This window comes from Lutra lutra, chromosome 10, assembly GCF_902655055.1.
Source record: "Lutra lutra chromosome 10, mLutLut1.2, whole genome shotgun sequence".
Classification (NCBI taxonomy): domain Eukaryota; kingdom Metazoa; phylum Chordata; class Mammalia; order Carnivora; family Mustelidae; genus Lutra; species Lutra lutra.
Genome location: NC_062287.1, coordinates 77528435 through 77552181, shown reverse-complemented (window position 1 = coordinate 77552181; position 23747 = coordinate 77528435). Strand labels below are relative to the sequence as shown.

Sequence of the window (23747 nt, the reverse complement as noted above, 5' to 3'; positions counted from 1 at the left end):
TATCTTGATAATAAAGAATCTACCAATTCAGAAACATCTTATATCCTTCCATTTATCTAAATAAAAATTATTTTAGATTTTATTTCTATTATTTATTTTAAATTTTTTAAAAATTTCTTTCAGAAAATTTATGTAGTGTTTTATTAGCACTCTTACACACTTTTGTTAATTCATTTCTAGGTGTTTGATGTTTTTAATACCACTATAACTCATTTTGATCTATTTTCAAATTTGTCTTCAGTAGTGTATAGAATTATAATAAATTTTTGCAATACTTTGTGTATAGTGACCTTACTTCATCAATTCACTAATTATAATTATTGTTGTAGATTCCTTAGGATTTTCTAAACAAAGTATGTCATATGTGAATGAAAACATTTTGTTTTCTTTTTCATATTTATATCCTTTATTTCTCTTTCTGTACAGCATTGTCTGGTACATCTAACACAATGTTGAATAGATGAGATCATAGTGTATATCTTTGTCTTATTCAGACAGAAGGAAGTCATAAGCTTAATATTTTACCATTAAATATGTCAGCTTTTTAAAAAAATTTTCTGTGCATAATCTTTACCAGATTGAGGGGTTCCACTGTATTTCTAGTTTATTGAAAATTTTTACATAAATGAATATTAAATTGTATTAAGAGCTTTTCCTTAATCTATTGAGGTGATCATTAAAGTTTTCCTCCATGAGGTGCCTGAGTGGCTCAGTTAGTAAGCCACTGACTCAATTTCATATCAGGTCATAATCTTGGAGTCGTGGGTTCAAGCTCTACATCAGGCTTCACTGTCTGGGGTAACCTGCTCTGTAGTTTGCTTGTCTCTGCCCTCTTTTCCTCCCTCTGCTCTCTCTCTCTCAAACAAACAAACAAACAAATAAATAAATAAATGAATGTTTCCTCCTTTATTTCCTAATGTGATAAATTCATTTTCAGTTGTGAAACTTTTCACTTTGGTTATTCATGGCCATCATGTATTACCCTTTTGATATGTTGCTGGTTTGATTTTCTAATACTTGTTTAGACTTCCTGTATTTATATTCATGAGCAGTATTAGACAGTAATTCTCTTCTCATGTCATGTTTTGTATTAGGATTATGTTGGCCTCAAAAAAATTGATTTGAGAAGTGATTCCACATTTTTCATTATCTAAAACATTTTGTTTAAAATTGATAACATTTCTCTTGAGCGTATTTGATGGAATTCACCAGTGAAGTTATTTGAGAATGGAGTTATCTTTTTGAAAGATATTCTGTTATAGATTCAATTATTTAATTAATTTTCTGTTATCTTTTCTCTGCTTTAATAAGTTGTGCTTTTCAAAGAACTTGTTAATTTTGTATGTCATATATACTATTATAAAAATTTCTATGATCTTCTCTTATCTCCACTATAACCTTGGTTTGTTCTTAATGTGGGAAATTAATACTATTCTCTTTTTTCTTGATCATTCTTGTTGGGACTTTATCAATTTCACTACAGTACTATAGTTAAATCTTAAATTAGATATTTTACAAATTCTGCAACAAATTTCCCCTTTTGTTGTTTAAACAACCAACAGTCTTTTAGTTTGGATATTCTTATATTTCCTCACACACTTTTTATGTTTTCAGTAATGATTATTCTTCCTATAATTCCCTACTTTCTTATATATTCATTTTCATCATCTTTAAGAATTTTCCTCAGTATTTGTTAAACATAAGGGATACTACTGGTAAATTATTTTTGCTGCTTCTTGTCTTTAAAAACATATATTACCTTATCAATCTCTTTGAGTTGACTTTGAATGACCTATAAAAATCTAATTGCTTCTGCAGTTTAATAGGAAAGAAAAAAAAAAACTGCAAGTAATATAATAATGCTGGAAAGCTATTTCCATTGATAGCAAGCATACCAGGATGTTAATTTACCAGCAAGAAAAAAAGTTACTCAAGCCTTGCTAATAGAGTAAATTGCATTCCCCTCTGCTACTTCTAATTGAGTAATTCTTGTTTATTCAGACCTATGTCATACCAAAAATACTTTATGATATAAAGACCCAAGTCTTTCTGTGAAAATAAGGGGGAAAAAAGTTCTCAATTTGAACTTTGGAGTGATCTCTTTGACTGGAGACATGAAGAAAGCCTATGCCAGGGACACTTTTCTATTTTGGCTAATAATCATATTAATAAGCCTGGACTCTGCTTCACTTGTTGAAAATAGAAAAAAAAAGCCACCAAATATCTTTTTGCTCCACAAAATTGCCATTTATAATGGATTGCTTCACAAATAATCCCTTAAAAAAAAAACTTATCACTATTTTACGACACTTTTTAGGCACCATAATTCTACTGAAAAGGAGAACAAGACCAAAAAAAAACAAGTAAAACACCCAGCCCTGACTGTTGTCAGCTTGGTGTCAGATAGCTCTAATGACTATTCCATACCAAATTTTACACAAAATACTAGGACTCTCTTTTATGATTTTCTTACTGAAAATTGTCTGCTAACATATCTAGCCTGTAAATATCAAGCTTTCAATATCCTACTCTCAGAGAAAAAGCCACAGATACTTAAATCTCACCCAGTGTCATTCTCATTTTCAAATTTGACTTTCTTCTAGCTTCTGCCTAATGTTGGTACATCTGCAGTTCTATTTTTTTAAATAACATTTTGTCAAAGCTTCATAATATTTTTTCTAGGTGAGGGTTAATTCAGCCCCACAATTATTAGATGCCTAATTGCCATTGGTCAAGCTTTGGTACTATTATTTCATTTCACTCAACAAAATCTTTTCTACCTATGGATAGGCTGAAACTTACCAGGGTCTTTCTGACTAAGGTATATAGAGAGAAGTATAATAGAGAACCAGGAAGCCAAACTATATTCAATAATTTTATTAGAAATTGTTTATCATACACTTATATACTAGCAATATTCCTGCCTCTCAGGTTCTTATTAAACACTAAAAAGCATCAACAAATTATTTACATGTGTCTCAAACAACATGAACTATTATTCTCTTTTTAATTTTAATTGTTGCCCTTGATTTCTTATCTCTAAAACTGTGGTACATTTCAGAGTTTATCTTGGAAAAATAAAAATTTATAACTTCACAGTAGTCACTATGGCAAGATGGGAGTTGGGAGGGAGAATAAAAACAGAAGAGAAGGAAAATGTTTTCCTAATTCTAGATTTTAGAAGTTTCTGAACATTACTTGTGGTTGTTTCCTTGTGGTTTTCCAAAGACTGTTTAAAAAGAGAGTTGGGGCTAGAGGGGGTTTTTGGTGAAAAATGGAGGTTATATTATTTTTACCTCAATGGACATGATACATGCACACTTATTCCCAGAAACAATAATATAAAACAAAACAAAATAACAACAACAACAAAAACCCATGCAAGTGAACACAGCTCTAGGACCACATATAGGAATTTGTGATACCTACTGGGTCATTTCAGTGCCCCATGAGTCAAACTGAATGACCAGAGCCTTGGCCTTTATAAATTCAATAGGGGGAGAAATTGTTCTACAAATAATTTAAGTATCTTTTTATAAAAGAATATAAAAATAGTATCTCTGCTCTTTGAAGTTTTACTGTGTTCTCTGCAGGTATGATCATACCAGGTCTAGCTTAGTTTCTACAAATACAAGCGGAAATAAATGGTGCCCTCCATAAATCCAAGCATCACACAGTTCATGATCAAAGAAGTCATAGATAAGGAGCCATTCTGTCCTTTCTATTTATTATTTATGATCAATACACTAAATCTAGAAAAATATAGAATCCATGTTTTTTTTTAATTCTGTAAAGATAGGGTATTAAGAAAAACTGTTAAAATAATATAACACTCAACCAGTGTTTGTTTATTCTGAAAAAGCCAACTTTAGCAGACAATGACTTAAGCATAAAAAAATCACTGATCTTTTTCTGATAGGCAGCCTCTAAAATGATTACCAATGATTCCTGTCTCTTAGTGCCCATTCCCTTGGGTGTATAATCCCTTCTCATTACATGCAGACAGGACCTAGTGACTTCTAACCAACCAATAGGATACAGCACAAGTAATGGGATGTCACTTTTGAGATTAAGTCACCATAAAACTGACTTCTTGTATATACATCTGTCTCTTTTGTTTACTCTCTCTCTCTCATTTTCTCTCTGGAAATCCCCACTCTGGGGATAGTAGGCTAACACATTGTTAGCTACTCTATGGAAAGACTCATATCTTCTGTGAAACATATTTCTCGTTAGTAACCTGTAGGAACCTAATGACTGACAATAGAAAAATGAGAAAGCTTGGAGGTGAATCTTCCCATAGTCACACTTTAGGACTACAGTAGCTCAGGCTGACACTTCAGCTGCATCTTTGTGAGTAATTTTCATCCAGCTAAACTGCCCCCACATTCCTGACCCTGAGAAACTGTGAGATCATAAATGTTTTAAGTTACTACATTTTGGGGGTATTCACAAATACAATGTCTTATTAAGCATCCCTAAGAGGTTCCCTAGTTGAACATTATAATTATTGTAACTTTCAAGGTAATCTCATTTCTATTACATTAGCGGTAGATTTTTTTTTTCTTCTTCAAGTTTTTATTTCAATTCCAGTTAACATACAGTATGGTATGTTTTTAGTTAGAGGAGCTGCAACAGGTAGGGACAACAGAAAGAAAACACACACTCATTAACAAATACTTACTAAAGAATAATAACTTTCCAAAAAGTATAAAGAACTCCAAAAACATAGCCCCTGCCATCATGAATCTTTCAATCTAACAGTGAATATAGACAATTATGGTAGAGTGTGATGTGTTACAACAGTGATACACAATGAACCTCTCCCTAAGATGAATGACTGAAGAGTTCAAAGTTTATAATCAAGAAAGTGTCAATGAAAAGAGTTTGGGCAATTTGGAAATGATAATTTGGTATTATAACATAGAGAAAGCAAGAAGTGAGAAAACAAGTTATCAAACATGGACTTAGAGAATGAAAATGTATAGAAATCATCTGGTCTTGGGCAGTCAAAAATATGTTCTTTAATTTCCACATATTTGAAAAAAAAAGGTGATTTTGATGACTCAGAGAGGTATAAGGAAGGCTCAAGGAGATGAGGGATGTCTAAATACTTGTCAGTATGTTTATTACACACATATTTATTACATTATCAGTCATCTGCTATACTCTAAGCACTCTAAAAAGAAACTAAGATACAATCAAATGTTGTTCTAACTGTATTTTATTAACATAATGGCTTTGAGTGCCATGGACTGCTTACCTCCTCCAGGTGCTGTGGATACTATGATGATCAAGATACATTTTAAAATAAATATTTTGGGCGCCTGGGTGGCTCAGTGGGTTAGGCCGCTGCCTTTGGCTCAGGTCGTGATCTCAGGGTCCTGGGATCGAGTCCCGCATCAGGCTCTCTGCTCAGCAGGGAGCCTGCTTCCCTCTCTCTCTCTCTCTCTCTCTCTCTGCCTCTCCATCTACTTGTGATCTCTCTGTCAAATAAATAAATAAAATCTTTAAAAATAAATAAATAAATAAAATAAATAAAATAAAATAAATATTTTATCTTAACAAAATCTTGGTCAAGATCAATACAAAGTAAATGTTATTACACATATTTTATAACTGAGGAAGTAAGACTTGGACTGGTTAGGTGAATTGCCCAAAGTTATACAACAAATATGAGGGCACAGATTTTCAACCCAGATTTGAATGAGTCCATAGATCACTATAAATAGTATTTTTAAAGTAAACTTCCTGAGGGGAGGAAATTTACATATCTTGATCAACATTGTATCTACAGCACCTGGAGGTGGTGGCATCCCATAGCACTTAGTGGGCATTGTGTTAGTTAAATGATAGTTATATCAACCTTTGCTTCCTCAGATATAACTGTGTGTAATCATGCTTACTTTTTTGCTCTTGCTCATTGTTTGACATTTAGTCGACATGTTATAAACTTTGATTTTTATAATTTATTTCGTTAGCCCTTAAGGATACATTTACCAAGTGCCTTTCTAGCTTTGTGGTGAGGCATCTTGCCCAAGGCTTCTGACCAAGCATAGAGAAACCTAGTGCCAGGAGTGTTTCCAGCTTCACCTTCAGAATCACTCCTGGTTACACAGGTTTGCAGAATTCCAAAATGTACTTGCAGTGCTCTAAATGCACGGTTTCTCACGATTTTGTGATGTACACATGCTGGATTCATCTTCTCCAACCTTATTCAACTGGTAAAATCTTACTCAATATCAAGCTGCTGCCTAATGTGCTACCTAAGGAAACTTCTAGGTACCTCCTTTTCATCCAAACTGGGTTATAGATACACTCATGGTCCAGACACTCTAGTCCCTCTCTGCCATGTAGATTTCATGGCTCTGTGTCTCTCTGAACAGTGAATGACATTTTTTTCCCCAATTCTCTCTTCTTTATACTCTCCCTAAATCTGTTTCAAAGGCACAGGCTTTGAGTTTTAAATCCTGTCTCTGAAATCAACTCATTCTGTGTCATTGGCAAAATCACCAAACCTTTTTGGGCCTCAGTGTTTCCACCCCTAACAGGAGGATAACAGTAATAGCCCTTCTGTGACGATTACATGTAATTATATTAGTGAAATATCTAACACAAGGTCTTGCAGATAATTAATAAATTAAGAATATTGGTACCATCACCACCACTGCCACGTGAATGCTAAGAGTTAAGGAGAATGAGGACAGTGGTAGAAGATGGTGACTGCCATGGTTCAATTTCCTGCTTGTTAGCTCTGTCATTCAACAAGTGACTTACCCAGTTTAAGCTTGTTTTCTTACCAGTAACATGGTGGAAAATTATAATAGTATATACCTTCTCAATCTGGCATTATAATTAAATGAATTAATTCATGGCAAACTTCTAGGACAATAGTAACTGCTCAAAAAAAGAGAAATATTATTATGAAGGTGATATATTGCATGATATTTGCTTGCCCTTGGCTTTTTTTTTTTTTTAAACCCAAAACATTACCTGTCACAAACAGCCATTTTCATAAGAATTAGCCCTTGCATTTTTAGTAAAACCTTATGGATTAATTGACAATGGTGTTTTCTTATTTGTTTTACTTCTAAAATGGCTAAAAGTAAAGCAAGATTATAACAAATATTCCATTTCACAATAAGCCTTTGAAAACCACTAAACTCACAGTAGCCACCTGATAAAGATATAACCACTATTTCTGAGGAGTTTATGAGCCTCACAGCATTTGGTTTTTACCCCTCTTTAGTGTCCTCCAGTCTGTGATATTTTCTCAGATTATTCATATTTTTTTTATAACCTTGACAGTTTTGAAGCATACCAGCCAGGCATTTTGAATAGTGTCTCTTAACTTGGGTTTGCCTGGTGTTTTCTCAAAATCAGACTGTGGCTGTGGGATTTTGGGGGAGAGTACTACAGATATGAAGTAATACTTCATTTACACCATGTGAGAGGATATAAGACTTACCACTGATGACCTTGATTATTTACTGATTATTTGTTAAAATCATGCCAGCCAGGTTTCTCCAATGTAAAGCTACTATTCTTCTCTTATACTCTATCTCATGAGTTGGTAAGTCCAGTCCACACTCAGGAATAGGGAAATTGGGTTCTACCCCCTAATTAGGTGTCTATCTGCATTTATGCTTTGAGAAGCTTCTATAAGGAAGATTTACCCCTTCTCCATCCCTTGTACCCTCAACTGTTTATTTATGTAAGTAAGATTCCTACTTATTTTGTTCTTTGGTTATAACCCAAGTTATCATTATTATTACTTTTTTTGTTGTTGTTACTCAAATTGCCCCAATGTTGACTATTGAGAGTTCTTTCAGATTGGCTCTGTCTCCTGAAGGACTGTGAGAAACTAAACTTTTGTTGTTTAAACCACAAGCCTGTGATATTTTTATTATGGTAACCCAAGCAGACAACTACATTTCTCCAAAGAACCTTACTAATTGACTTCTCTCTATGATGGCTGAAGAGCAGTGGTTCTTAAACTTTGAGACTTACAAGCTTCTTTGAGAATCTAGTAAAGATCATAAACATTCTACTGAGAATGAAGAAAAATGCACTCATACATTCTGAAATTTTACAAAACAAAACAAAACAAAACAGAACAAAAAGTCACAGATTCCAGACTCTCTGAAGTTTGGAGTCCACTTTCTGTGGATACACTGTAAGTAATGTAGGTACCCCCAGCAAGGCACAGACTCTTTCTTAAAAACAAACAACAAACAAGAACAACAAAACCTACCTTAGCTGGTGTCATTTGGATATTTGGAGTCTTTCTAAATGGGTCCCACAAAGTAGATAATGTGATTCATCTGATGTCTGTATTAAAAGAGAAGGTATATGTATAGCTTTTATTTACATCTGTGTGCTGTGTATGTATCTGTTTGCTTCAAACACAGACCAAGAAGTGAAAAAGAGAATGGCGAAAATACTCAATTCAGAAGTCTGTTCGGCAACAAATTGAGCTTCCTAGAGCAGCTTGTGCATTAAAAAGCTGCTGTGATGTCTGCCTCTCTCAGCTGCTGCTTTAATCAAATCCTCAGATGATGAGGCATTACGGTGATCATGGGGCAGAGTCTGAGCTCTAGCTAAATGTTCCCACTTTGGGAAGTAATACAAATTCATTCCTCTGGCAAGAGCATTATCTTTGCCCCAAGTTGACTATGATGAGCATTTGCTAGGACCAGATCCACTTAACATTTTCATAAGCCACTGTCTATGTCTTCAAGAGAAACTGTGAGGATCAGTGGGATGGCATTTCTGAACCACACCAAGCTCCTGAAATGAAAGGATTTATATAAATGAAAGGTGATGATTTCATTACTATAAAGGTGCCTTTGGAGATCTCCACTTGTACAAGCAGATGAATCATGCAGACCTATGGCTTTTCATTTTCTCAGTGTAGAGACGTTTCCTTACTGGGTATAATGTGCACATGACAGATTTGAAAACCACGCAGTGCACCAGGATTGCCAGATGAATATGGTAGCCCCCCTCTTATCCATGGGGGATGCTTCCAAGACCCCCAGTGGATGCCTGAAATCACGGATAGTATCAAACCCTAAACCATGTGTGTGTGTGTGTGTGTGTGTGTGTGTATACACACACACCTATATATACATACATACGCACATGTATATATATGTATACATATATATCTCTTCCTACATGTACGTATCCATGATAAATCTGATATATTAGGCACAGTAAGTCATTAACAATAACTAACAATAAAATAGAACAATTTTAACGCTATAATAAAACTTATGTGAATGTGGTCTCTCTCTTTCAAAATATTGCACTCTATTTACCCTTCTTCTTATGATGATGATGTAAGATAATAAAATACCTGCATGATGAGATGAAGGGCGCTGAATGAGTTAGGCATGTGACATAGCGTTAAGCTACTATTGACCTTCTAACCATATATCAGAAGAAGGCTTATTTGGTTCCAGACTGTAGTTGACTGTGGGCATCTGAAATCACAGAAAGCAAAACCTCAGATAAGGGGGGCTATGGGATGGTTCCACCATCAGATAATACGCTGCAGAAGCTTTATATCATAAATCAGTCATGGGTACCTTCTCTACTAGTGAAATGTGTGTTTTCATGGATACACACAGTTCATCAGAAAGCAACGCATTGATCAGGTATTGACAAGGTCATTTTTTCTGTAGTTAGTCTCACATTCTGTGCTGCCGCTAGCTTCTTCAAAATGTTTTTGCTACGTCAAGTCATCTTCAAGCTTCTTCATTTTTTTTTCCATAGCATTCTTTTAAAAATTATTTATTTTTTTAAAATATTTTAAATAAACATAACTAAATAAGTAATCATAAGGAGAGTTTTAAGATATCATATTTCCCACAGTCTCTAGGATTTTTGGCTTAGCTATATTCAGATGGCTTTAAAATTTTTCTCTCATCACTAACAAAGCACACTCTTCACCTCAATGAATGGGACCATCCAGCATGAGTGAGAGAGGCCAACTAACTATTACTGGTAAAAGTTTGAGGTTTGTTTAGTAGTTTAGTGGGTTTTTTTGTCTGTTTTGTTTTTTTTTTTAAGGTTTTATTTATTTATTTGACAGACAGAGAGAGAGTGATCACAAGTAGGCAGAGAGGCAGGCAGAGAGAGAGGGGGAAGCAGGCTCCCTGCTTAACAGAGATCCCGATGTAGGGCTCGATCCCAGGACGCTGAGATCATGACCGGAGCTGAAGGCAGATGCTTAACCCACTGAGCCACCCAGGTGCCCCAGTAGTTTAGTGTTTTAAAATACATTTGTTTGGGAGCCCATGTGTGGCTCAGTTGGTTAAACATCTGCCTTTGGCTCAGGTCATGATCTCAGGGTTCTGGAATCGAGCCCCAAGTCAGGCTTTCTGCTCACCAGGGAGTCTGCTTTTCCCTCTGTATTTTCCCTCCTTCTCTCTCTCTCTCTTTTTCTCAAATGAATAAATAAAAATCTTTAAAAAAATTAAATAAAATACATTTGTTTGTTCCTTTAGGAAATACTCCTTATCTTTGTCCTTTTGTTTGCTTGCATTCCAGTGTCTCCCATTTTCTGGTACTATGATAGATTCTGGGCATAGAAAAATAAGTAAGCATCCTACAAAGATAGATACCCTTATTATATCTCTATTATACATTGGCTATGTAATTAATTTGGGAATACAAGAAAGAATATTTTATATATCATGGAATTTCCAGTATCTAGAGTAATTCTTGGCACCTAAAAGATTTTTTCAGGTCAAATATTGAATCCTGCAAAATATCAACATAATTACCTGACCATAGAGCAAAACTGATTTGATATTTTACCACTTTAAAGGGGACCACTATTTTTCCTAATGTTTCAAGTTTTTATTTAGTTAGTTAGCATATAGTATAATATTAGTTTCAGGAGTAGAATTTAGTGACTCATCACTTATGTATAACACCCAGTGCCCATTACAATAAGTGCTAAAGGGGACCACTGTTAAGAAGGTCTTAAAGCACCTCAGAGGGAGAAGAAAAGTTGGGTTATATGATTGCTTTGGAATATGGTATAGGTAGATCTTTTAGTATGAAGGTGGGATGAGAGGTTTGATAAGCCCTGGACAAAGTCCATAACATAATAATTTAGAAGTGGTAGACACAGCAAGGTGAGTTTTTTCTTTCTTTTCTTTCTTTCTTTCTTTCTTTTTTTTAAGATTTTATTTACTTATTTATTTACTTGACAGAGTGGAAGAGATCACAAGTAGGCAGAGAGGCAGGTGGAGAGAGAAGAGGAAGCAGGTTCCCTGCTGAGCAGAGAGCCCTATGCAGGGCTTGATTCCAGGACCCTGCAATCATGACCTGAGCTGAAGGCAGAGGCTTCATCCACTGAGCCACCCAGGAGCCTCTAGCTATTCAGTTTTATATCAGTTTCTGGACTATGCTGCTTCCTGATTATCCAACATGTTCAGTAATTGTCTTATGTCTGGTGGATGTCAGGAGCCATTAAAAGAGAGGGAGCACTTTTGGGATCTACTTGGGGTCTCTAAGGTATATATATAGATTAGAAAATAAAGAAAATAACAAAGAAGAGCAACCAAACATGAGTAGAAGTAAGAAATTTTATCAAGAGTTTCTTCAGAGAGAAAGAAGGTCCTGGAAAATTCTTAAGGGTGCAGGAAAAGATACTGGTTTCCATCTGCATATGGCACAGGATTAGGGATTGAGACACTTTTTAAAATAAATGTAAAAAAAAAAAAGAAAAGTGGAACTCTTGGAGATATTTTCAAGCCAGTGATATTTCTCTTAAAAGAGATCATATATGTGACAACCTTGTAGCATTCAGTAAATGTTATTTCACCTCCTTTTATTTAACCTTCTTAATATAGTCAGATATGTGATCATTTCTAAAGGACTATCAAAATCATTTTGTTACCATCATATCATCTTAATGAAAACATTATACATAACAGAGACATAGGCCATATGGTCCAGCTTCTGGGGCCTCAAAATATGTCTCTTTCTTCACCCATCTGGAGAACGTGTGTCAAGGATAATTCACTACACAACTCAAAAGGAAAAATCCCCCTTTGTTTTAGGAGGTAGTCTCACCCTGATGGTTACAATGCTTTGGTTTAGTTCTCACTCCACACTTTCTAAAAAGGCAGTCAACAGCTTTGGGACCCAAATTTTCCACTTACTTATTTTTTAGCACTGTTAGTACGCATTTCATTGTAAAGGGATTTTGGAATGTAAAGAAGAAATTTATTTGAGATTCTGCATCGATGTTATTAGTTACTGAGTATACATTCACACTGATTACATTAATAGTCACATTAAAAGCATAAAATGTCTTTTTTTAAAGCCCCAGGTGGCATAGTAAACAACTATTAATCAAGGTGACCAGTAGTGCCAGTTGACATTATTCCAATCAGGGAAGGCCATCTGCAAAATGTTCGTTAAAATTGCTTAGTATCAGTTCCCAACTTATTGTTTTAAAAATGAACGATTCACATGTTATCTTGCTGTTACCAGGTTGCTACTTTCCAACAGTTTCCAACAGGCACAGCTATTTCTTATTACCAATCACAAGGAATGTATGTGGAGGATTTGTTTTCAGTAGATACTGAAACCAACAGCTTCACAATCATTTAGCTTCATATCTTCAGACAACACTCTACCTAGTTCTGGATTTTCTAAATTTTGTGAACTGGCCCATTAGTCTTCAAATCCAGATTGGGTTTGCTTTCTGGCAAATAATGAAATTTTAGCTATAAATTATTGATTTGAAGAACTATTAGGGAAAGTAAAACATGACTGTAATCCCCATCTACAAATGCTGTTAAGAATTGTTTTCTCCTTATCTTTGCTTCCATCATCTCCTCTCTTTTATTATACACTATGAGTAGGTACAACCTACTTTACAAAAGTTTAGAAAGAAGAAAATATGTTTAAGGAAGTTTTAAAATAGTCATTGCTCTGAAAATTAAAGCTCAGATTGGTGGTTTGATACTAACTTGACTTTCCTTTTTCCTTGACAGAAAGAGGAAATAACCTGACTTTCTGAATACACAGTGATAAGTTGCAAGATTTTTAGTTCAAATAAACCCATCACTGTGGCTGCTATGTCAGAATAATCAGCTACAAGTGGAATTATGGTGGTAGAGGTGTGCCCATTTAAAACTTGCATACAGGGACACCTGGGTGGCTCAGTGGGTTAAAGCCTCTGCCTTTGGCTCAGGTCATGATCCCAGGATTCTGGGATGGAGCCCCACATCGGGCTCTCTGCTCAGCAGGGAGCCTGCTTCCCTTCCTCTCTCTGCCTGCCTCTCTGCCTACCTGTGATCTCTGTCTGTCAAATAAATTAATAGAATCTTAATAAAATAAAATAAATAAATAAAATAAAACTTGTATATACTTCCCAAACATCTTCTCTAAATTTTGTTATGTTACCAGTAAACCAATAGCGTTTACCAGGACTTATTTCCCCTCCTAACCACAGCAAGCTACCCATTCTCTTAAACATGGCATATCTGATTAATAATAAATGTGTGTGTGTGTGTGTGTGTGTGTGTGTGTGTGTGTGTGTGTATATATATATAACTGATTATTCATTTTATATTTATAATAATTAATGAGTGTATTTTTCATATATATATTGCCATTTGTATTTATTTTTTCACTTGAATCATCTATTTTATATTTATGTGTACGTACCTGGTGTTCTCACTAAAATTTCATTGAAAAGTTTGTTTCTGTTTTGTTGCATTAAGGAGTCAAATTATCTTATTAATATAGTGTATGAAAAATATGCATTTACTACTGGATATTTACCCAAAGAGTACAAAAACATGAATTTGAAAGTATATATTAGCCCCTCTGTTTACTGAAGTATTATTTACATTAGCCAAATTATGAAAGCAGCCCAAGTGCCCATCAGTAGATGAATAGATAAAGAAGATGTGGGAGATCGATCTATCTATCTATATATATATCTATAATTCAGCCATAAAAAAGAATTAATTCTTGCTATTTATAACAACATGGATGGATCTAGAGAGTATAATGCTAATGAAATAAGACAGTCAGAGAAAAACACCATATGATTTCAGTCATGTGGAATTTAAGAAACAAAACAAATTAACAAAGGAATAAAAAAGAGAGAAACCGAGAAACAGATTCTTAACTGTAGAGAACAAACTGATGTTTAACAGAGGGGAGGTGGGCAGGGGGATGAAATAGGTGATGGGGATTAAAAAGGAGTACACTTGGGGGTGCCTGGGTGGCTCAGTGGATTAAAAACTCTGCCTTCAGCTCAGGTCATGATCACAGTGTCCTGGGATCGAGCCCCACATCCAGCTCTCTGCTCAGAAGGGAGCCTGCTTCCCCGTCTCTCTGCCTGCCTCTCTGCCTACTTGTGATATCTCTCTGTCAAATAAATAAATAAAATCTTAAAAAAAAAAAAAAGGAGTACACTTAACATGGTGAGCACTGAGTAATGTATAGAATTACTGAAGCACTGTATTGTATACCAGAAACTAATATAAAACTGTATGTTAACTATACTGGAATTAAAATAAAAAATTTAATATTTTAAAAAAATTTTATTAACATATAATGTATTATTTATTTCAGGGGTACAGGCCTGTGCATCATCAGTCTTCCACAATTCGCAGCACTCGCCATAGCAGATACCCTCCCCATAAATTTTTAAAAAAGAAAAAAAATGCATTTTATAAAAAAGCAAATAAATTGAAGTTCTGTTATTAATTTATTTCAAAATCACCTCTAAATTTTATAGTAAGCATTATTATTTGACTCTCATATGCATATTATTTATGATTTCCATCTCTCTATATTTTTTCAGAGCAATGATTATGTGTTTTATTTAAGGTTAAACATAAGATAATGTCATACTGTGCATCAAATATAGACAATAAGGCTCTGACATTAAGATGTCCATTTTATTGTTGTTGTTGTATAAAGAATGGTACAGTGAATAGAAAAGTAAAATTTCTGCTTGTGTTGTTTTGTTTCATTTTCACGGTCAAGGCCAACACAAAACATCAAGGAGCAATCAAAAGAATATAACTCTTTTTTTAATCTTAAATTTAAGTATAGTTAACACACAGTATTAGTTTTAGGTATAGAACATAGTGATTCAACCTCTCTATATATTGTACGATGCTCACCAAATATGTAGGTACCATCTGTCACCATACAAAACTATTATAATATTATTGACCATGTAGAGAGCTATACCTCCCACTCCCCTTCACCCATCTTTCCATTCCCTCACCCCTTCTCTCTGGCATCCCTCAGTTTGCTTTCTGTAGTTATAGGTCTGATTTTTATTTATTTATTCAGTTTTTTTTTTTTTTAGATTCCACACATGAGTGAAATCATATGGTATTAAGACAATAAAACTCTTTTTTTTAATTATTTTTATTAACATATAATGTACTATTAGCCCCAGGGTATAGGTGTGTGAATCATCAGGCTTACATATTTTTCACAGCACTCACCATATCTCATACCCTCCCCAATATCCATAACCCAACCATCTTCTCCACACCCAACTCCCCCCAGCAACCCTCAGTTTGTTTTGTGAGATTAAGAGTCTCTTATGGTTTGTCTGCCTCCCGATCCCATCTTGTTTCATTTTTTCCTTCCCTACCCCCCACACCCCCACCCTGCCTCTCAAATTCCTTGTATAAGACAATAAAACTCTTAAAGCCAATTTATAGTGCTTTGTGCTTCTGCTCTCAGAGCCTAAATGAGATGGGGGTAATTTTGATAGCTTGTACAGTGTAGAATAAAAATTATAGCACCACTACTAAAATTAAAAAAAAAAAAAACTGTTGGATTGGTTATGAGATTCCATAGTTCGAAAAGAAACTGTTGAATAAGTAGTTGGAGTTAAGTAGATACAGGCACAATGGGAAATGGCTTCTGAGATAAGTATGTATGACTCTAAATTGTTTTTAAATGATCTGGTTAAAATAATTTTTCTGAAAATTTCAGAAGGTGCACTGTATTATTTTATCCCTATATAATCATCTTATAATTAGGGTGATAGGAGAATTTCCTTCTATAATCAACCTTTGAATTCTCAATTCTTCTTACTAGTAGTACACATGGCATACCCATCATAATCAAAAGAAAGTTCAGTCTGGCTGCCGGACATTCACTGGACTTTATTGGTCTAGGGTAAACCTCATGCCTTTGATAAAAATTTACACAACATTCTCAGCCCAATACAGAGAGATTTTTCCAATGTTTATAAACTCCAAAATTATATTTCCCTGTCTCTATCCACTGTTTCCAATTAGTCCTCCTAGATAATGAAAAATTGTCCCCTTTTACCTAAGAGAATTTATTTTGTTCTCCAATGTTCCTATAATGACAAGGCACATTTTTTGCCTGTGCTCATCAGCAAGGAGAGGAATTGATATACTTCATCTTTCTCTTTTGCTTTTAGGAGCAGATCTAGGTTTATAGACCTGAAGTTTTACAACTTCTTATTGTCTTTTTCAGAAAAGGAATACAATACTGTGAATAAAAAATAATATACAAATAATTATGCAAAATGAAAAGAATAAAAACAAATGACCTAATTTTAAAAATATGAGAACTGACAAAACTATTACAATATCTAGGAAAACATAAATAATACTTTACCAAGAAGTTACCTGCTAAATCTCATACTATTCACATTGATTTGTTGATGCATATACATAGGAATGTTTTCCAGGAACACTTTACTTTACTAGAGGCCATTTCATTCCATGGTAATTTTGCCAGCTTTTTGTCTGGAATCACTAGACTTCACCAGAATAAGTTGTGTCAAAGACTTTAAGATGTGATTCAACTCACTAGGATATATGAACACAGCTTCACATACACAGGAATGTGTTGCACGTTGCAGGAAATACAGGATTTCTGATAAATTTGATTTCATTATATTTCCATCAAAACAAAAATATAGTATGTTTATAATTATATATCCTTTCATGATCCTGGGTCCTGGGAGCAAACCCCATGTCAGTGAGGAGTCTGCCTCTTCCTCTCTCTCTGCTCCTCCCCACCCCCCCAACTCATGCTCTCTCTCTCTCTCTCTCTAATAAACAGATAAAACCTTTTAAAAAAATAAAAGAAAGTGTACACTCTGGATGATTATGGAATTTTTCATGTACCAGCTTTTCTCTCTGTCCATTTCAAACACTATTTCTCTTTCTAATTTCGTATTTCCTGTATTCAGAGCATATACTCATATCTCAACCAGACCTTTAAACCTATGCCTTTGGGTCATGACATGAAATCAGTTGACATGGTGGACAGTGGAGTTCTAGTCCCATCTCCATTTCTCACCCCAGACCAGACCTGTAGTTTCCCTGTGTCTTCCATTATTTACGTTTAAGATGAAAAGCCTAGACTAACTCTTCTTTAACATCAATCCTCAAGTACTAAAGTTTCTTAAAAAAAAAAAAAAAAAAAAAAGGGAAGAGAAAGATTATTAGGGGACCAGGAAGCAAATCTTTGGCTAAATTAGATATAGTGGTACAGAGCGAAAGAAAACAGGTAAGAAGGGGGTGCATCAGAAAAAGGGAATGTATATACACACCTGAACAAAAGTTGGGATGGAGGCATGGGATCATTTGTGATGACCCAAAGATAAAGGATATCTAAAGATGTAAGATGAAAAAGGTAAAGTTAGCAGTTTCAAGGGGAAACTGATTTTATAGCAGTGGAATAAGGCAGGTGAGAAGGCCTGGATCTCTAACTAGATCTGACAGTAAGAATAGAGAATTGAATGGCAAGATTACTTTTCATACTAGGAAGAGAACCAAGGTCAACAAAGGTCAACAAACAAAGCATGGTATCCAGAAGATCTGATAGCAGACATAGACAAAAGCCCAGTAGAATTACTAGCATTGAGAGATTCCATTTGTATCTAGGGAGTTTTGATGAACAGTCAGAACATGAGCACACAGAAGCCAGAGCCAGGTTTGGTATAATGATTGATGTTGTAGTCAGCATTGGAAAAATCTGTCAGAAGACAAACTGAAGATTATAAGGTTCCAGTCTTTGGAAGAATGAATGCAAAATGCAAATGAACCCCAGTACCATATAGCTAAGTATGATCCAGAGACTGAGTCTCAAGACTCCTATTTTTTAAACTATAAGAAAGACACAAACCAACCAGTGACATTTTAGACATTCTTATTGAACATATTGATTATGAAGTCTGGCAGCCTGACTTTAAATTCACAGTGTGTAGTTCATTAACTGGATGACATGGGGTAAGGTACTAACTCCCCTAAGCCAGCTTTCCTCATCATGAAACTGCAGATCGTGGGGGTGAATTGGTTATGAGGATTAGGTGAGATTACATGAGTACATAAGATACTTCACAGAAATATGTGGTTCACATGCTCTACAAATGTTATCCATCATTATTGCTAATAGTATTATTGTCATTGCTGCTGTTCTCTTAGTATTTTGGTAAAAATGTATATAGGAGAGGGGGCTATACTTTGTATGTGGACAGCTCCTGAGGATGAAGACACTGATTGGTAAAGAGAAAGGAATAGAGACCGTAGGGAGGAACAGTACCTAGGCAAGAACCCATCTCCAGCTGCAGGTGAGTTCGGTAGAGGACATGAAGTGGAAAGATTGAAACCAAGAGCTCACATAGACCCACCGATAGAAATTCTGTGCTTTAAAAACTGTCCTAATAGCTTCAAATACATTTACTCTTTCATGCCACCTTGGGGCATTGGCAATTCACATTTCTGGTTCATGTATTTTATAGGAAACCAAACCTCAGAGAGTTTGCAGAGCTTGCTTATAAAGGAGGAATATATGTGGTACATGGATCAAGAGATCCTATGACATCAAGGAGTTCCAGGGTCAGGGAGCAGCTAAGAGAATCAGCTGATAAGCCAGTAGCTAAGGGAAGTGCGGGAGAAAGTGTCGCAGGTTAGTATAGAAGTTTAGAGGCACTTGGCATAATCCACATCAGTCCACACCCTGCCTCTAGCGTTTATTGTCCCTGTGACTTTATTACTTATTGTCCCTCTGAGCCTCCATTTCCTCATCTATAAAATAGACTTAAAAATTGTATTTTACAGGGATGTTTTGGAGATTAGAAGAGGGAATATGTACGGAGTGCTTGAGAGTGCCCAAAGTATAATAAATGTGAACTTCCTTACCAAATTTACTGCTGCTTTTTTATAATGACTCCTAATCTTTTGACTTTCACAGGCAAATAAGTATCTCCAAAATATGCTTGGAGGAAGAAAAATAAGTTTTAAGATTTTGATTTTTCCAAGTAAGGACATTTTAAAGGAATTAACTTCCATCTACTGTCATTATCATTTCATAGGACAAACGATACTGTAACACAAAGAACTTAGGAAAAGACAGTATCTCAAAATGAAAGACTATCTACTAAATGAATCAAATCAGCTGAATGGAAAACTCTGAGGTACATTGTTTTTCTTTTTCTCAGACATGTGACACCTTCATTGTAGAGCACTTTATGAGGCATAGCCCAGCAGATCTCTTGGCCATACATGTAGAAATAAAGCTTCTTCTATGAAATTCCACATTTGGAACACCATGTCAAGTTCCTTGGTATCTTGGAGGACAGAAAAAGCAACAGGAGCCAGGTCACACCTTCCTCATAAAAACTTCAAAAGATCCAGTTGTGAGGTAAGAAATTTGAGGCCCCAGTATATTAGGAAGAGTTAAAAAGTGTCCATCTAAATGTGGTGTAATTTTGGATGTCACTGTGCTCATAAACACTGGACCGTATTACTGCCGAAAAAGACTAGAAGTCAGCATTTGGGAAGCCAAATTCCTAAGAAGAATTGGATTGTTTCCTATAGATACCATATGAGAGACTCTTTTTTTTTTTAATTTTTTTATTTTTTCAGCATAACAGTATTCATTATTTTTGCACCACACCCAGTGCTCCATGCAATCCGTGCCCTCTACAATACCCACCACCTGGTGCCCCCAACCTCCCACCCCCCACCCCTTCAAAATTCTCAGATCGTTTTTCAGAGTCCATAGTCTCTCATGGTTCACCTCCCCTTCCAATTTCCCTCAACTCGCTTCTCCTCTCCATCTCCCCTTGTCCTCCATGCTATTTGTTATGCTCCACAAATAAGTGAAACCATATGATAATTGACTCTCTCTGCTTGACTTATTTCACTCAGCATAATCTCTTCCAGTCCCGTCCATGTTGCTACAAAACTTGGGTATTCATCCTTTTTTTTTTTTTTTTTTTTACAGCTTTATAAACATATATTTTTATCCCCAGGGGTACAGGTCTGTGAATCGCCAGGTTTACACACTTCACAGCACTCACCATAGCACATACCCTCCCCAATATCCATAACCCCAACCCCCTCTCCCAACCCCCTCCCCCCATCAACCCTCAGTTTGTTTTGTGAGATTAAGAGTCACTTATGGTTTGTCTCCCTCCCAATCCCATCTTGTTTCATTTATTCCTCTCCCACACCCTTAACCCCCCATGTTGCATCTCCTCTCCCTCATATCAGGGAGATCATATGATAGTTGTCTTTCTCCGATTGACTTATTTCGCTAAGCATGATACCCTCTAGTTCCATCCACGTCGTCGCAAATGGCAAGATTTCATTTCTTTTGATGGCTGCATAGTATTCCATTGTGTATATATACCACATCTTCTTTATCCATTCGTCTGTAGATGGACATCTAGGTTCTTTCCATAGTTTGGCTATTGTAGACATTGCTGCTATAAACATTCGGGTGCACGTGCCCCTTCGGATCACTACGTTTGTATCTTTAGGGTAAATACCCAGCAGCGCAATTGCAGGGTCATAGGGTAGTTCTATTTTCAACATTTTGAGGAACCTCCATGCTGTTTTCCAGAGTGGTTGCACCAGCTTGCATTCCCACCAACAGTGTAGGAGGGTTCCCCTTTCTCCGCATCCTCGCCAGCATCTGTCATATCCTGACTTGTTCATTTTAGCCATTCTGACCGGTGTGAGGTGATATCACATTGTGGTTTTGATTTGTATTTCCCTGATGCCGAGTGATATGGAGCACTTTTTCATGTGTCTGTTGGCCATCTGGATGTCTTCTTTGCAGAAATGTCTGTTCATGTCCTCTGCCCATTTCTTGATTGGATTATTTGTTCTTTGGGTGTTGAGTTTGCTAAGTTCTTCATAGATTTTGGACACTAGCCCTTTATCTGATATGTCATTTGCAAATATCTTCTCCCATTCTGTCAGTTGTCTTTTGGTTTTGTTCACTGTTTCCTTTGCTGTGCAAAAGCTTTTGATCTTGATAAAATCCCAAAAGTTCATTTTTGCCCTTGCTTCCCTTGCCTTTGGTGATGTTCCTAGGAAGATGTTGCTGCGGCTGACATCGAAGAGGTTGCTGCCTGTGTTCTCCTCGAGGATTTTGATGGATTCCTTTCTCACATTGAGATCCTTCATCCATTTTGAGTCTATTTTCGTGTGTGGTGTAAGGAAATGATCCAATTTCATTTTTCTGCATGTGGCTGTCCAATTTTCCCAACACCATTTATTGAAGAGGCTGTCTTTGTTCCATTGGACATTCTTTCCTGCTTTGTCGAAGATGAGTTGACCATAGAGTTGAGGGTCCATTTCTGGGCTCTCTATTCTGTTCCATTGATCTATGTGTCTGTTTTTGTGCCAGTACCATGCTGTCTTGATGATGACAGCTTTGTAATAGAGCTTGAAGTCCGGAATTGTGATGCCACCAACTTTGGCTTTCTTTTTCAATATTCCTTTGGCTATTCGAGGTCTTTTCTGGTTCCATATAAATTTTAGGATTATTTGTTCCATTTCTTTGAAAAAAATGGATGGTACTTTGATAGGAATTGCATTAAATGTGTAGATTGCTTTAGGTAGCATAGACATTTTCACAATATTTATTCTTCCAATCCAGGAGCATGGAACATTTTTCCATTTCTTTGTGTCTTCCTCAATTTCTTTCATGAGTACTTTATAGTTTTCTGAGTATAGATTCTTAGTCTCTTTGGTTAGGTTTATTCCTAGGTATCTTATAGTTTTGGGTGCAATTGTAAATGGGATGGACTCCTTAATTTCTCTTTCTTCTGTCTTGTTGTTGGTGTAGAGAAATGCAACTGGTTTCTGTGCATTGATTTTATATCCTGACACTTTACTGAATTCCTCTACAAGTTCTAGCAGTTTTGGAGTGGAGTCTTTTGGGTTTTCCACATATAGTATCATATCATCTGCAAAGAGTGATAGTTTGACTTCTTTGCCGATTTGGATGCCTTTAATTTCCTTTTGTTGTCTGATTGCTGAGGCTAGGACTTCTAGTACTATGTTGAATAGCAGTGGTGATAAGGGACATCCCTGCCGTGTTCCTGACCTTAGCGGAAAAACTTTCAGTTTTTCTCCATTGAGAAGGATATTTGCGGTGGGTTTTTCATAGATGGCTTTGATAATATTGAGGTATGTGCCGTCTATCCCTACACTTTGAAGAGTTTTGATCAGGAAGGGATGCTGTACTTTGTCAAATGCTTTTTCAGCATCTATGGAGAGTATCATATGGTTCTTGTTCTTTCTTTTATTAATGTGTTGTATCACATTGATTGATTTGCGGATGTTGAACCAACCTTGCAGCCCTGGAATAAATCCCACTTGGTCGTGGTGAATAATCCTTTTAATGTACTGTTGAATCCTATTGGCTAGTATTTTGGTGAGAATTTTTGCATCTGTGTTCATCAAGGATATTGGTCTGTAGTTCTCTTTTTTGTTGGGATCCTTGTCTGGTTTTGGGATCAAGGTGATGCTGGCCTCATAAAATGAGTTTGGAAGTTTTCCTTCTATTGCTATTTTTTGGAACAGTTTCAGGAGAATAGGAATTAGTTCTTCTTTAAATGTTTGGTAGAATTCCCCCGGGAAGCCATCTGGCCCTGGGCTTTTGTTTGTTTGGAGATTTTTGATGACTGTTTCAATCTCCTTACTGGTTATGGGTCTGTTCAGGCTTTCCATTTCTTCCTGATTCAGTTGTGGTAGTTTATATGTCTCTAGGAAAGCATCCATTTCTTCCAGATTGTCAAATTTGTTGGCGTAGAGTTGCTCATAGTATGTTCTTATAATTGTCTGTATTTCTTTGGTGTTCGTTGTGATCTCTCCTCTTTCATTCATGATTTTATTGATTTGGGTCCTTTCTCTTTTCTTTTTGATAAGTCTGGCCAGGGGTTTATCAATCTTATTAATTCTTTCAAAGAACCAGCTCCTAGTTTCGTTGATTTGTTCTATTGTTTTTTTGGTTTCTATTTCATTGATTTCTGCTCTGATCTTTATGATTTCTCTTCTCCTGCTGGGTTTAGGGTTTCTTTCTTGTTCTTTCTCCAGCTCCTTTAGGTGTAGGGTTAGGTTGTGTACCTGAGACCTTTCTTGTTTCTTGAGAAAGTCTTGTACCACTATATATTTTCGTCTCAGGACTGCCTTTGTTGTCTCCCACAGATTCTGAACCATTGTGTTTTCATTATCATTTGTTTCCATAAATTTTTTCAATTCTTCTTTAATTTCCTGGTTGACCCATTCATTCTTTAGAAGGATGCTGTTTAGTCTCCATGTATTTGGGTTCTTTCCAAATTTCCTCTTGTTATTGAGTTCTAGCTTTAGAGCATTGTGGTCTGAAAATATGCAGAGAATGATCCCAATCTTTTGATACCGGTTGAGACTTGATTTAGGACCAAGAATGTGATC

General features: G+C 35.8%; 1 long non-coding RNA gene across 2 annotated transcripts in view; it reads right to left on the bottom strand.

The window, feature by feature from the left end:
* The window catches only part of LOC125078162 (uncharacterized), a 76138-nt gene that overhangs the window by 11197 nt on the left and 41194 nt on the right, over positions 1 to 23747 (bottom strand). For both annotated transcript variants that reach the window (XR_007120809.1, XR_007120808.1), the window contains exon 2: positions 8255 to 8331. This is a non-coding gene — a long non-coding RNA (uncharacterized LOC125078162). The remainder of the gene's footprint in view (positions 1 to 8254; positions 8332 to 23747) is intronic.